The 16,721-nt window shown below is 41.5% G+C and overlaps 1 protein-coding gene and 1 long non-coding RNA gene across 3 annotated transcripts in view; one reads left to right on the top strand and one right to left on the bottom strand.

Moving 5' to 3' along the window:
- Nucleotides 1-8,445, bottom strand: part of LOC140454588 (BTB/POZ domain-containing protein 7-like) — a 73,588-nt gene extending 65,143 nt beyond the window's left edge. The window contains exon 1 of the mRNA XM_072549450.1: nt 8,282-8,445. The gene's annotated coding sequence lies outside the window, so the exon portion shown is untranslated. The remainder of the gene's footprint in view (nt 1-8,281) is intronic.
- LOC140454592 (uncharacterized) lies at nt 8,099-16,117 on the top strand. 2 transcript variants are annotated; one of them, XR_011952715.1, is made up of 5 exons: nt 8,099-8,266; nt 9,641-9,718; nt 10,759-10,902; nt 14,889-15,023; nt 15,491-16,117. It is a non-coding gene; the product is annotated as an uncharacterized lncRNA (long non-coding RNA). The 2 variants fall into 2 exon arrangements; XR_011952716.1 differs by lacking the exon at nt 10,759-10,902.
- The last annotated feature ends 604 nt before the right edge of the window (nt 16,118-16,721 follow it).

Raw genomic sequence — 16,721 nt, 5'->3', positions numbered from 1 at the left:
GAATGGCAATCAACTGATTACAGGCCACATGAGGTTCTCCCTAGTTTCCTCCTTTCATCACTGAATCTAAAAGACAATTTGAAGTTTTACATGAGCCTGCCTTTCAAAAGTGTGGACTAGACCTCAAACATGAACCATATCAGTATAGTTTAGCATACTATTCTATGAAAATAGCAGGGAGGATATAATTAAACATGTTCCTACCCTCATCCTATTCATGTTTTCCAATCAAGCTTCACTGGACAGTGATCAGAAGCTCAGAGTGACTTTCTTCTCCTGCTTTCCAATTAAGATCAATTAGTTCATCATAGATTAGTTTGGAATACAGGTTTGGTTTGGTCCACAAAGCTCAGTATCCAAGCAAATACAGTTCGTTCTGCGGTAACACACCTTTTGTTAATGCAAATTCGCTGAACCATGATTGACGAATTGGGGACACTGGTTCTAAAGCACAAACTTTTAAAACTTATGTTGGCTGTAATACAATTACATCACCAACACTAAGTGCTGCATCTGAAGTGCGATTTTTCTATAATGTAAGGTTGCACAAGAACACAAACATCGCGTTATATAAGAACTACCTGTAGTGCCTGTATGCCAATAACGTCTAAGATTTGGAGCAAAGAAAAGTACCTGTATTCTGTCAAATCCGTACTCCTCCTGTAATCATTAAGTAAGAGATAAAACAATAAAGGGTTGGCTTCACCCATCACTACAGCTGAGAAGCTGTGAGATATATTAATCACAGAAAATTTCAAGATTCATTTACAATAGCAGCTCTTGACGCCAGTATTACAAAAGAGGGACAGAAACATGAAACAGCAATAACGAATCATCCTTTTGATTTGAATATGTAAGTGTCTGCTTTAACATCTGGCATGGCCTTGTGCCAACACATGGTTATACTACATAATCAGTGTGCAATGAAAATGCAGTACTCCACTTACTTGTTCCAAGTTAATTACCACAACACAAAACAGAAAGCTCTCTGTAAATGTAAATCTATTATAAAAGCTTACATGGAGCACATGCTTCCTGTTGTCCTCATTTTCTGCTAGTAATTCTCCATTGTCTATTATGATTTGCTATGTCAACTGTCACGACGTAGCTACAGGCACCAGCCTCTGAGTGGCTCTATAGGTAAATATGTGGTCTCTTGACCCTGTTCCATTACCACCTTGCACATTTTCAATTTATTAGAAACTTGAACAAACATTCGTAAACAATTGACAACAGACATTACCATGGGAAATTTATAGCCAAGTGTCATTTCAGTGCATAATATGACCTTTTGGTCCATCAAGTCTATATCAGCTCACTCAATCCAGTCAGTCCAATCTCTGTGCTGGAATAAGAAAACAGTGGCGTAAAACCTGGGTGCCATTTCAAAGTGCCCAGTATCCAAAATCAAACAACATCAACACAATTCAATACTATACAATTTCAATAAAGGGAAACTAACTGCATGTAAAGCATTTGCAATGCTTCCACTTAAAACAATAAAAAAACACCTAGAACTCTCATTTCTTCAAAACTAGAGCCCATGACTCAAGAGGGTATCAAGCTGCATACAAGAGGTGCTGCGTTTAAAGGCCTTCTACTTGCAGAGGGAGAACTAGGTGAATTAACAGCACCTAGTAATCTTAAAACTTTTTATTAACTGCAACATCAACTCAGAGAGGAGCAAATGAAAGCAAATCAGTGAGAGCACTACCCAATAATAAATCACTTTACATACCAACATTATCCTGGCAGATAGCCAGTCTGCTGTCACTGCCAGCTAACAAATACAATCCAAAACAGAAAAAAGCCATTTGCTCATATTCAACTACATACATCAGACACCGCGTGACTGTTACATTGAGTGCACACCCTATTCTTTAAAAAGTGAACTTGGAAAACAAAAACATTGAATGCTCTCAGATGGCTGTGTCAGAGTGTCCCCACTTTTAGCGGCAGACAAATCCTCACCTTCACTTCACCAGCTTCTGATAATGAACTTTCTGACATAGCTGATTTTGGGAAGGAAAAAATTCATCATTAATTGTGTGAAGCAATTGAAACAAAATGCAAATCTATGCATTTCACTTTTAGTTGAACAGGGCACAGTGACTACACCAATCTATGAATCACAGGACCAACAACCTTTCAATGACAGCATCACTCCAGCCTGACAAAGATTTTAATCTGCGCAGCTGACAAATATTTACGGCAACAGCACACATGATTTAGAAGAGATAGTAGGGCACATTACCGAAAAGCATGAGAGATTCTACAGCAAGTAATAGGATGCAATTTAATTTCAGGGCAATCGATAAATCCAGCTTCTCCTGTTTTATGATGTCATCTATTTTGCAATATCATCTGAAACCCTTTGATTAAACTGCTGTCGTAGCACTGACCATCTATAATGTTGTAGAAAGGGGGAGGGGGTCAGCGGTCTAGACAGTATGGCTCAGCCATCAATCTTTCTGACATTTTGGATTCAAACCTGCAATCATGAAATTTTTATTTAAATAAAAACCAAGAACTTAAAGGTTGTAGTTTGTTTCTCCTACAAAGCACACTGTATCATTAAAGTTTGTCATGTGAAGAAGATGCTGTGTCTTATCCTGGTAACAATTCAAGCAGTGCCACTGTAGCCCCAGTAGAAGGTTGTAGGTTCAGGTTCCACTCTGTTGACACAAACATAAAATTCACTGAGTGAAGACTGTACTGCTGGAAATGTCATCTTTCAGATACGACTTAAACCAAAGCCCCATCTGTCATCAAAGCGGATATACAAGATCCAATGGCGCTATTTCAAAGAAGACTGGGGGAGTATTCTCCAGAGTTCTGGCTGACATATATCACTCAATCATCACTGAAGTGGATATTAGGTCACTATCAGATGGCTGTCTGTGGGAGCTTACTTTGCACAAATTGACTGCTGTGGTTCCTAACTTAAGGGTTAACCACATATCCCTACCCACAAATTGTTTTGAGCCACCCAGGGATCTTTAAATACATTATCTAAGTACAGATTATTTAAAAATATATAACACTCATCTTAAAGGAAAAGTAATTCACTCTGTTTGTCTCTGGCCTTAGCAAAATGATAAACATGTGCCATTCACCATAATGAACCAGGGAAAGCAGCAACCCTGTAGACTGTATTGATAATGTTTACATTGCAGGCATAGTTGTATCCAATTGCACACATAGCAGACACTTCATTGGAAAGTGAAGCAGATTTTTGATCTGAATTAAGTTACATTATAATAACTGGATGAGGCATGATACAACATCTATGACAACAATGCATATAAAGACTCTCTTGAACTCAGCTTTATTCGGACTCTTGGCATGGCGTGGCCTCAGCATGGACTTCTGGTTTCACAGAGATTTCTTGAAGTGCAGCCCCACCATGGCTAAGCACTTAAGATTAATGTTTGTACTTCAGGTTTATGTAGAAAATAAAGCGATGAAGGCTTGCAACGTGTAACTTTTAACGTTACTTCACATGTTTCTACATTATACTAGAATTAAGGCAATATTTAACTTTTAACTTTGGTCTTTCTTTTTACCTTGTTCTTAAGATTCGGCACCTACAATGATGCCTTGTATGGTGACATTATACACTTTTTGTTGTACCTTGTACTTTTGTACTTGAGTACATGTTACAATAAAATCAAAATCGATGGGATACAAGTCTCATCTGGTTGCAGCTTCAATGTGTCACGATTTGGAGGTTCTGGTGTTGGACTGGGGTGTACAAAGTTAAAAATCACAACAGCAGGTAATAGTCCAACAAGCTTATTTGGAAGCTTGTGAATATATAATGTCATACATTGCTGCACAACATCAAAGCTGTGTAACTTTATCATTCAATTTTTCCAACTTCCCAAAGACTTGCAAATTGAAAGCTGTTGTCACTTAGCCTTTATTTTATAAGGATTCTCACTTCTTTTATTCAAGTTGCCATGCACTCTGAACCCTGGCCTTTCACAGTGCATGTTAAATTTAACAAAAACTGATCGACCAGCTAAAATAGCAAAACATCAATCTATTTAAACAAAAACTTTAAAATTCTTTGCAGTTTTTCACTCCATGCTCCAGAAAAACAAGCCTTAATGTCACTAACTCTGCTGGTTGCTCCATAAATGAGCTTAGTCAGTCTCAAACCAGTTGATTACAACACAAATTGGCAGCCTGTTCTATGGCTGGTGTGGGAAACTTTACATTTGTACTGTAGCAGATGCGCCTCAAGATTAATGTTACAGCACAATTCTAAAGGAGAATGGTGGATACTTTACGCTTCATCTAACATTGCTGCGCATAAACCTGACATGATGAAAAAAGTGCATTCCCCATAAGGGGAGGCAATGGCATTGTGGTATTATCGCTGGACTGTTAATTCAGAGACCCAGATAATGTTCTGGGGACCTGGATACAAATTCCACCATGGCAGATGGTGAGATTTGAATTCAATAAAAGAAAAATCTGGAATTAAGAGTCTAACGATGACCATGAATCCATTGACGATTGTTGAAAAAACCCATCTGGTTTCCTTCCCTAAATGTCATTTCACTAATGCCCTTTAGGGAAGGAAACTGCCATCCACACTTGATCTGGATTACATGTGACTTCAGACCCACAACAATATGGTTGACTCTTAACTGCCCTCTGAGCAGTAAGTACTGCTTATCTTGTGATGCCCTCCTCCCATGACTGAATAAAGTAAAAAAAACTGTAGTCCATGCAGGCAAGGTGGCAGGGGATGAGGCATGTACAGCATAGAACAAGTACAAGTCGCTCCTCCTTGACTTCATTCGAAATGTAAGACCCCACTGCCCCCCAAATTCTAGATTGACCCACATGGAGTAACATTCAGCATTCAACATCATCAAGCCTATTCAGAATTTTGTGTTCAATATATTCCTATTCATTCTTCTAAATTCAAATAAGAACAGGTCTAAATTGCTCAAACTTTATTCATCCCAGAAATCAGCCTAGTGCACCTCCTCTGAGAAACTTCCAGCACAAGTATGTCCCTCTGATTGAAACAGAAACAATTTACATTAAATCCTGCGACATGATATTCCTGAAAAGCTTCCAATTATTATTTCCAGTCGATCACAAGAGCGAAATATTGGTGGCGGCTGATGCTTATGGAGGTGGCAAATTGAATACAAACAAGTAGTATTAAAATGTACTAGTTCAGGACTGATGCGCCCCCAGTTTATTGGCAAACTTACTTAGCAAACTAGTATCTAGACATTATGGGAAAACCATACTTAAGCCAAAATGATTTATCACTGTACCTCATCACATATTCAATTCATAACCTCAAATTGCTCCCATCGCTCCCAGTAATAATACATCTGTAAATAGCAATACTTTACAGCTAAAAGAATTATAGGAGGCGATCAAGCCTCTGGAGCCTACTTCACAATCCAGTTAATCATGGTTGTCTGAGTTCTGTAAGGGACAATTAGATCAAACTGCTCAAAACATTACAGGGTATTTATGGTGTAACTAGGGAATATCTATTGCTGCTGGTTCAACAGCCTAGGACCAGGAATATAGTTTTTAAAATACAGTCAGACTCTTCTGGAGTAAAATTAGGAAACACATCCATGCAAAGAGGTTTGGAACAGTATTCCATAGAAAGGGAGTTAGTGCTGAGTTTAAACTGGAGATTGAGATGTTTGCTATCCAGAGATATAGAGAAACATGGGGCAAAGGCTGGCAGATTGAGTTAGGTCACATACCAACTACGAAATGGCATTAACGGGCTCTGGGATATTAAATGGACCACTCCTCCTAATCAAACTACTACAGCAGAGGAGGCAGCCATTTGGTCCATTATGTTCATGCCAGCTCCCTGTACAGAAATCCAGCCAGTCCCATTTGCCTCGCAGTTTCCACAAACCAACAAGTTTATTTCCCTCAAGTATTTATTCAAATTCCTTTTGAAATTGTTCATAGTCTCTGCTTCCACCCCCATTTCCTTGTGGGTAGCAAACTCCATGTCATTAGTACTCATTGTGTAAAAAAGTTCTTCCTCAATCCCCCAAATATCTCTTGCCCAAAACGTCAATACTACATCCCTTCATCTCTGTAACAAAACCAATGGGAAGAATTTCTCAATCTGCGTTATCCAATCAGTTATAACCTTGTCTACTAGATCTCCAGTCAACTTCCTTTCCTCCATAGAGGATAAACTCACTAAAAGCCTTCAGCCCAGGAACCATTCTGGTAAATGTCTACCCTACCTTCTTAATACAAACATTTGTGCAGACAAAATAATGAGAGGTGACTTACTGCAGTATCCTTTAATATCCTTTGGTCTCAAAAAGGAAAAAGGAGCTCCAGATTTAATCAATTCAAACTCAGATGAATGATAATACTTAAGTCTTCCATTGTAATTCATTTTTGCACAGCTCCAAATATTCCCTATGGATACATCTCAAGATTGTGAGGATCAAATCTTTAAACTATACGCTTAGTTGGTTTCCCACACAGTTGTATAGGAACACAGAAAATTGTCAAATCACTTATGTTTGATTGAAAACAGGGCAGCAACATAATCATATCATGAGATGCATTTTGTTACAACAATTAAAGCGTCAAGAGTATATGTGTGTGTGTATGTATGGCGGAGGATTTCAGGCTCTGTTTTACAGGATTTGATAGTGAGGTTTCATATTAATAACACTACAATAAAAATCAATTATTTTGCTCCCTCAGGGTAGGTATTCAGGACTTCAGATAATTAGGAATGAAGGTGTTTTATAGTCCCAACTCAGAACAAATGAAAATAATAATCCAATAAAGAAACTTGCAAATTCTACAAACATGTCTGAGCAAAGAGGATGGAACTGAGGCTAATTTAAAGAGCCAGTTGGGGCACAATGGGCCAAATGGCTTCCTTTGGCATGATATGAATGCACTGGGGATTTTACCTCAAGTGTGTGCACAATTCTCTTTCTAAAGCTTCCACCACACTATCAAGCAACACCCACCACCCCAGCATGCTATCAGACAATAACATGCTGATAGCACCAAATCTGGCTTCTCAGCTTTTAATCGCTTCATCAATGGTGGCTGAGCATTCAGCTGTAACAGCCCGAGCTCCAGAACAACTTCCTAAAAAACTGCTGTCTCTCTGCACTTTTCTAAGCTGTTCCTTAACACCCATCTGTAAATAAGTTTTTAGTGACCTACTTTAACACCTGCTGGTGTCAAACATAAGCCAGAAACCCTATTGCACTTTAGGTTGTATCATACTAAAAAGGTGCTACATCGATGTCATGGTTCCAATTTTAATAAACTGTCACATCATGTCCCTCTCCTCTTTTGCAACCATCTTAAATCAGTAATAAGAACAATCAATCAGCAGACTTAGCAGCATCAGTGGAAATAGAACGAGAGAGAATCAGAATTAACATATGAGGGTGAGGTCCTTTTGTCACCTTCTATTGCTTTCAGTGGATCTTGCCAAACATGAACAGTGTTGTAAGCATTTTCTGTTTTTAGTTCTGCAGTATTGCGTGAAATCCTTTTAAGTCCTTGCAGAGGACAGGATTGGACTGGACCCAACTTTGGCCATAATGGTCCTCACCTGGTAGTAGGGGCTTGGAATGCAAGATGTGTAAAAAAAAACACAAGTAAGTTCAGTGAGTGAAGTACCATTTGATGGCAACCTTGAACCTATCTTGGAATTATGTAGTGAATGTAAAACAGAGAAAGAATAAAAAAAGCACAAGAAAGTTCAAAGAGTGCAGTGCAGACCTTGAATCTATCTGGGAATTGAGTGAATGTAAAATGGGATGGGAAAGAAGCACAAGAAAGTTGAGTGAGTGATGGTAACCTTGAGGCGGGCTTGGAGCAGGCTGCCTGGTGTTTACATACAAACACATACCAGGGCTGGCAATCAAACATGGGGTTCCGCCTCCACGTCACGGTTATTGGCCGACAGCCGGCGACCCTCCCGCTCCCATTGGCCCGGGCGCCTGTCAATCAGCAGCCTGGCTCCATTTCCGGCCCCAGGGACGGTCGGACGGCCTCCTTCTCTCCACCTCCCCCCCCCACTCCTCCCTCCTCCGTGAGTCCAGCTCCATATTCACAACTTTTCGCCGGCGGAACAAAAAAACGAAAAAAAAGAGCACGGCTTGCGTCGGGGATTTTGTAGGAGAAAAAAAGGCGTTAAAACATCAGAAAACAAAACTCCAAACCGTCGGGACCCCTCGGTCTTCACACCTTCCGCCGCCATCGCCCCCGGGTTAATATTCTTTACCTGATTTTTAAACTCCAGCGTCGCTAGCTACCCTCTCCCCTGCCGCCGAATTCTTCAAGGAGGGGGGGGAAGAAGAAGGTTTTAATCGAAAAGATTTATTCCGAATCGCCTCAGTCACTCGCTCGCGCTCTCTGTCTGCGTCTCGCGACGACTGGCGCCCAGACCGGAAGTCAGTCGGTGATGGACGTGAGCCCACGACCAATTGGAAGGAAGGGGGCGGGCTCTCTAACCCGAGGACAACTGACAACAACTACCTGCATTGCCATAGCGCCTGCAAGTGCATTTAGGGTCACAGATATGTGCGGTCATGAGAAGATCTTTGTCTGTTTATCCCTATCCATTGCTCCCTCGTGATTTTATAAACTTCTGTAAGGATCCCCCCCTCAGCCTCTGACACTCCAAGGAAAACACTCCCTCTACCTCCAACCCTTTTCTGATCCCTTTCAAGTTTCACAACATTCTTCCTAAAGCAGGGAGAGCAACATTGCACACGATATTCCAAAAGTGAGGACTGCAGATACTGGAGAGTCAGAGTCTAAAAGTGTGGTGCTGGAAAAGTTTTATAAGTCAGGCAGCATCCGAGGAGCAGGAGAGTCAACATTTCGGGCACATGCCCTTTCTCAGGAAGGATTTACGCCCAAAACATCAACTGTCCTGCTCCTCAGATTCAATGAGACTCAGATGGAATCTTCTTCAGAAAGAAGATTCAAAACATCACTTTTATTTCTTCCTCCACAAATTCTGCTCGACCTGCTGAGTTTCTCCAGCATTTGTTTCAGATTTCGGGCAACCGCAGTACTTTGCTTTTATTATAACTCAACCTAAGATTTCCACTGTCTCTCCTAAGCTGACTGGGCGTCAAATCCAGCTTGATAAGTCCATGATATTCAGTCTGGTAAAAATAAAGATAAAGTCATCATCGTCCTAGAGGACCAAAGGGCTGCTCTCTCACTCGGCATCAATCACGGACTAACAAGTATGATTGTTCTACTAGGAAGTTCCATGTCAGTGGTCCTGGGATCTAATGGGTCCTTGTGTGGTTGATGAGCTCAAACCTCGAGCCACATCTCCAACCACCCATTTGGCAGGCGTTTCCAGGAGGTGGAATTGGTCCTTGGCCTCCAGATTGCTAATGGATGTTCTCAAAGAATTATGTCCCTTCGTGCAAGAGATTCCTCCAAGCTGGAATGTGGGTTTTAGATATAGAATCCCTACAGTGTGAAAACAGGCCCTTTGGTCCAAGTCCACACTGACCCTCCAAAGAGTAACCCACCCAGACCCATTCCCCTACATCTACCCCGGACTAATACACCTAACCTGCACATCCTGAACACTAATCTGCACGTCTTTGGATTGTAGGAGGAAACCGGAGCACCCGGAGGAAACCCATGCAGACACTGGGAGAATGTGCAACCTCCACACAGACAGGTGCCCAAGGTGAGAATTGAACCCAGGTCCCTGGCACTGTGAGGCAACAGTGCTAACTACTGAGCCACTGTGATGCCCCAAGTATTGACATCTATGTTGCATTTCTTGAGGGAAGCCTTCAGTGAGTCTTTGAAATGTGAACATAGGAGGCATGGATGGTTGGTTTGCAGATGACACCAACATTGGTGATGTAGTGGACAGCGAAGAAGATTACCTCAGAGTACAAAGGGGTCCTTGATCGGATGGGCGAATGGGCCAAGGAGTGGCAGATGGAGTTTAATCTAGATAAATGTGAGGTGCTGCATTTTGGTAAGGCCAATCAGGGCAGGGCTTATATACTTAATAATAAAGTCCTGAGGATTGTTGCTGAACAAAGAGACGTTAGGTGCAGTTCATAGTTCCCTGAAAGTGGAGTTGCAGGTAGAAAGGATAGTAAAGAAGGTGTTTGGTATGTTTGCCTTTATTGATCAATGCATTGAGAGGTCATGTTGCAGCTGTACAGGACATTGGTTAGGTCACGTTTAGAATACTGCATTCAATTCTGGTCTCCCTGTCATAGAAAGAATGTTGTGAAACTTGAAATGGTTCAAAAAGATCTGTAAGGATGTTGCCAGGACTGGAGGATTGAGCTGTAGGGAGAGGCTGAATAGACGGGGGCTGTTTTCCCTGGAGCATCGAAAGCTGAGTGGTGACCTTATTGAGGTTTAAAAAATCCTGAGGGGCATGGACAGGGTGAATAGTCAAGGTCTACTCCCTAGTGTCAGGGAGTCCAAAAACTAGTGGGTATGGGTCTAAAGTGAGAGGGGAAAGATTTAAAAGAGATCTAAGAGACAACTTTTTCACAAATAGGACGGTGCCTGTATGGAATGAGCTGCCATAGGAATTGGTGAAGGCTCGTACATAACAACATTTTAAATGGGTACATGATTAGGAAGGGTTTACATGACAAATAGAGTGAGATGAATTTATGATATCTGGACGAAAGGTCTGTTTCCGTGCTGTACATCTCTATGACTCCTAATGCTTTCTTTGTCCTCATCTCATTCAAGTGCCTTGCAATGGACTGCCAACTTGCTACCATGGAGTGGCTTACGTGACTTGCTGAGCCCAAGAGTGATACCAGCAGGAGTTCTCGACTCCTGTCAGGACCACCCATGACAGGAAGGTCTCTCATTAGTGAGAAATGCCTGGTGGTGAGTTGAAATTGAGGGCAGAAGTTGAGAAGGTTGTCAGGCTAATTGCCTCAGCCAGTGTGGGAAATTGAACCCATGGTGTTGCTGAATTGCAACTTAGTCATCCGGGCAACTGAGCCAATTGCCATCGGCCCCCAATCTGTAAAACAACCCCCCACCACTACACTCTGTGTTCTACCTTGGAGCCAGTTCTGTATCCAAATGGCTAGTTCTCCCTGTATTCCAGATCCAAGATCTATTCTTGCTAACCAGTGCCCTATGAGATACCTTGTTGAACGCCTTACTGAAGTCAATATACATTATGTCCACCGCTCTGCCCTCATCAATCCTTTTTTGTTACTTCAAAAAAACTCAATCAAGTTCATGAGACACGATTTCCCATGCACAAAGCCATGCTAACATCAGTCCTTGCCTTTGCTGTAAATGCTGTCCCTCAGGATTCTCTCCAACAGCCTGCCCACTACTGATGTCAGGCTCACTGGTTTATAGTTCCCTGGCTTGTCTTTACCACCTTTCTTAAGTTGTGGCACCATGTTAGCCAATTTCCAGTCTTGGAACCTCACCTGTGATTATCGATGATACAAATCTCAGCAAGGGGCCCAGCAATCACTTCCCTAGCTTCCCACAGAGTTCTAGAGTACATGGGTGGCATGGTGGCTCAGTGGTTAGCACTGCTGCCTCACAGCGCCAGGGACCTGAGCTCGATTCCACCCTCAGGCGACTGTCTGTGTGAAGTTTGGGCATTCTTCCTGTGTCTGTGTGGGTTTCCTATGGGTGCTCTGGTTTCCTCCCACAGTCCAAAGATGTGCAGGTTAGGTGAGTTGGCTATGCTAAAATGTCCATAGCGTTCAGATTTTTGAAGTTTAGGTGTGTTAGTTGTGGGTAAATATAGAATGGGGGAATGGTCCTGGGTGGTTCATCTTTGGAGTGTTGGTGTGGGCTTGTTGGGCTGAAGGGCCTGTTTCCACACTGTAGGGAATCTGTGATACCTGATCAGGTACTGGAGATTTATCCACTTTTATGTGTTTCAAGACATCCAGCACCACCTCCTCTGTAATATGCACATTTTTCAAGGTGTCACCATCTATTTCCCCACTTTTAATATCTTCCATGTCCTTTTCCACACTGATTCTCCACCTCCTGGAGAAACTCAGAGGTCACGCTGCATCTGTGGAGAGAGAAACAAAATAATTGTTTGAAATCAAATATGACTTCTTCAGAACCCAAAGTTTAGAAGTGGTGGAAGATCAATTCACACATTCAAGAGTGGTTGGGTGATTATCTGGATGGGAAAATGTTAAGATAATGAGGAAGGAAAGTGTCACGATAGTGGGAGAGAAGGCATGAGTGTGACACCAGGAGTGCTGGCACGTTACGCTGAATAGGCAAAAGTGAGGACTGCAGATGCTGGAGATTAGAGCTGAGAGACTGTGGTACTGGAAAAGCACAGCCGGTCAGGCAGCATCCGAGGAGCAGGAGAGTCGACGTTTTGGGCAAAAGCCCTTCATCAGGATGCCGTTATGCTGAATGTCCTACAGTGAAAGATGCTACATAAATGCATGTATTTGTTTTTTCTTTGTTTGAAGCAACACCAAATAGCCTTTTCAAAACAAAATTGCAATGGGGGGGGGGGGTGGAATCTACACATTTGTTTTAGTTCTTTCCTCCACCAGTACTGCCATCTGGTGGACTCATGGGGAACAAGTCAATATCGCCAAAGTGCCAGAGGCAACCTTGACGTATTTATCCTGCCCAATTATATACTATAGTGAAACGCACTCTAGAGTCCAATTCCCCACTAACATGCTGGGAAGAGAAACTGTAATACTCCTATTGTTTCAAATCCATCCTGTTATCTTGGACAGCCTGTCGCTTGCTGAGGTATCAAAGTTTGATTATTAGACCTCAGCTCATCAGAATGTTTACTCAGCAGTTTTTTAAAAATTGACTCCAAGGATTAAAGAGGAGAGATTAAAGGAAACAAGGGTTGTATTTCTTGGATTTGGGAAGGATGGGGGCAATTTTATCAAGGTACCCCAGATACTAAGGGGAAATGATTTAGAGAAAGATATAGAGAAGGTATTTTCACTGCTTGGAGAATCTCTCACTCTCTGGCACTCTCTTGAGATGGGGGCTATAAGATGAAAGAGCTGAAGTAGGCCATTCAGTCTATCAATTCTGCTCTGCCATTCAGTGTGATCTGATCATCTTAAGCTCCACTTTCTTGCCTCTTCCTCATTCCCTTACTGATTAAAAATCTTGATTTGGAGATGCTGGTGTTGGACTGGGGTGTACAAAGTTAAAAATCATACAACACCAGCTTATAGTCCAACAGGTTTAATTGGAAGCACTAGCTTTCTGAGCGCTGCTCCTTCATCAGGTGGTTGTGGAGTACACAACCACCTGATGAAGGAGCAGCGCTCCGAAAGCTAGTGCTTCCAAATAAACCTATTGGACTATAACTGGTGTTGTGTGATTTTTAACTTTGATTAAAAATCTGTCATTCTCAGCCTGGATGTATTTAACAACTCATCCTCTACAACTATCTGCAGGAAGCAGTTCCACAGATTCACTACCCTCTGAGAGAAAAAAAAATCCTCTTCTCAGGCTTTACTAGCTGACCCCTAACTCTGGTACAAGACTCTCATACAAGGGGAAGCAACCTTTCTGCATCTACTCTGTCAAACCCTCTAAGAATCTTCACGGGTCTGAACAGTTCTGAAGAAAGGTCACTGGACCCAAAACATTAATTCTGCTCTCTTTCCACAGAGGGAGAAAGTGAGGACTGCTGATGCTGGAGACCAGAGTTGAAAAGTGTGGTGCTGGAAAAGCACAGCAGGCCAGGCAGCATCCGAGGAGCAGCAGAATGACGCCCGAAAAGTCAATTCTCCTGCTCCTCGGATGCTGCCTGGCCTGCTGCGCTTTTCCAGCACCACACTTTTCAACTCTCTTTCCACAGATGCTGCCAGGCCTGCTGAGATTCTCCAGCAATTTCTGCTTTTGTTTCAGATTTCTGGTATCTGCAATATTTGTTTTATTTAAACCTCTAAGAATTTTGTATCTATCAATAAATACGTTTGTCATGGAGCCCAAGGTAAAAATGTGGACAGTTTTAACATGGTTCCTTTGAGTAGTGGAGTTGAAAAGTCATGTTGAGGGTTGTACAGGACATTGGTGAGGCCTCTTCTGCAATACTGTGACCTGTTCTGGTTGCCCAGTTATAGGAAGGATATTATTAAATTGGAGAGCATTCAAAGGAGATTTACCAGGATATTGAGTTATAAAGAAAGGCTGGATGGGCTGGAACATTTTTCACTGGAGCATAGGAGGTTGAGAGGCAACTTTATAGAACACTCACAAATACATCCCCCTCACAGATCTACACTCACATACACACACATATACACTCTCTCACACTCACAACCCCCCAACCCAGACAGACATGTGCGCGCGCGCGCACACACACACACACAGACCCACATGCACACACATACGTTTGTGGGGTGAATTTGTACTTGCAGAGTTACATTGTACTTCGCTGAAAAACTGCATAAATTTATGTAAGACTCTGTTATCTCACTTTTTACATTAAATCAGTCTAAATGTTATTGCACAGACAGGGAACACAGGGGGCTAACACCAATTGTTACAGTTAACCTGAGAACGTAACTTAAAAAGTTTTGTGATTTACATGAAAGAAGTGAAACTATCATGTTATTCGAACAGATGAAAGACTCCACAAATAATCAAGGTATTTTTCAATGTATAATTTCAGTTACATCACACTGTAAACTTTTGCTATAAATTCTGTGTCTTACAATTGTGTACTCCACAACTGCCTGACAAAGGAGCAGTGCTCCGAAAGCTAGTGCTTCCAATTAAACCTGTTGAACTATAACCTGGTGCTGTGTGATTTTTAACTTTATAGAAGTTTATAAAATCAGTAGGGGTATAGATAGGATTAATAGTAGGTGCCTTTTTTCTAGGATGGGGGAACTTCAAGACCGAGGGCACATTTTGAAGATGAATGAAGAGATTTAAAACAGACATGAGGGACAAATCTTTTACAAGAGGTTGTTTCACATGTGGGAACGAACTTCCAGAGGACGTGATGGGTAAAGGTACAGTTACAAAGTTTAAAAGACATTTGGATAAGTACCGTATATACTTGTGTAAAAGCCGATCTCATATCTTTTGGCCAAAAAATCTTGTATTTTCCATGTATCTCATGTAAAGTCAACCCTACTATATCACATTATAAACCTCTTACAAAGGAAACTGTATGTTCTCATTAACCCACTTAAACGAAATCACATTTATTCATTCATGATTCTAATTAGCCCACTTGGTTTACTACAGCATACGTTGATTCATTCAGACCGGTACTCAATCTATCGATACTTATTGCACTTTGTTCACTATACATCCAAAAGTTAACATCGTTAAAAAGATTGCTCACTGAGCTGGAAGGTTCGCTTTCAGATGTTTCGTCACCATACTAGGTAACATCATCAGTGAGCCTCCGGTGAAGCACTGGTGTTAGTGATCCGCTTTCTATTTATGCGTGTCTCTGTTTGGTTTGTCCTAGGATGGCTGTGAGGAAAAAAAAGTGACACACATGAGAATTCCTAGAAGCATAGCATTCCAACCAGAACTCTATCAACAAACACATTGACTTGGACCCCATTTACCATCCTCTAAGGAAATGACATCACCACAGGAAATGGCGTCACCAACCCAAGGAAACTTAAACACATAAATAGAAAGTGGGTCACCAACACCAGTGCTTCACCGGAGGTTCATTGATAATGTTACCTAGTATGGTGATGAAACATCTGAAAACGAACCTTCCAGCTCAGCGAGCAAACTTGCATCCAGAACCTCAACCTGAGCTACAAATACTCTCAAAACTCACTAGTTAATCATTTTAATTGTGCCATTATATCTGAATAAAAGTAAGATATATTAGCTACATACATTTAATTCTTTAACAAATTTGTTAATGTTGCTGAGGTTCATAATATGCAAGAGTAAATGGGAGGGAAATGGAAGAATTTAGAAGGAAAGTACAAGAGGCTTACACATTCAGAATTTAATAACTGTTTCATTTTAAGTGTGTCATTATACCAGGACATGACGATGTTGAACAGTATGATTTTGCAGGATTTCAATGAATCTTTGACATGTTAAACTTTTGTACAGGTATGTATAAATAAAGTTTTCAACCAGTAATTCATTCTTGTTCCGCTTGCTTTTACCGTAATTCATTGTGTATTTCTTCTTTACCCAGGATTAGTTGTGCGATCAAATCGACTTCTGGTAATAATGTGGTATTTTGAACTGCAGCACGAATTTCAAAACTAGTACCCGTGTCTTAGTCTACCATATAAATTGAACCTTTCAAAATAGTCTAAAAAATTTGACTTTTACATGAGTATATATGGTACATGAATGGGAAAAGTTTGGAGGGATACAGGCCAGGCAGGTGGGACTAGTTTAATTTGGGATTATGGTCAGCATGGACTGGTTGGGCCAAAGGGTCTGTGTGCTGTATGATTCTATGCAGAGGCTGTAGTTGTGAAGTCACTAAATGGTTCTGGCTGTCCAGGAAGCTTCCCTGCTGTTACCACTTGCATTGGTGCACCGGAAGGATTTGCAGGTTGATCATCAACCTGTTTGGCTGCATCATGGCACAGACCTTCCATGGCCATCCAGCTCTGCAGTGAACTAAAGACAAACTATAGAGAAACTCAGCATCTGTGGAGAGAAAAATAGCATTAACATTTCAAGTCCAGTATGACTCTTCTTCAGAAGTTGGA

Source organism: Chiloscyllium punctatum, chromosome 29 (genome assembly GCF_047496795.1).
Source record: "Chiloscyllium punctatum isolate Juve2018m chromosome 29, sChiPun1.3, whole genome shotgun sequence".
Lineage (NCBI taxonomy): Eukaryota > Metazoa > Chordata > Chondrichthyes > Orectolobiformes > Hemiscylliidae > Chiloscyllium > Chiloscyllium punctatum.
The sequence above is the reverse complement of the archived record's forward strand: the minus strand, read 5'-3'. Positions and strand labels throughout refer to the sequence as shown.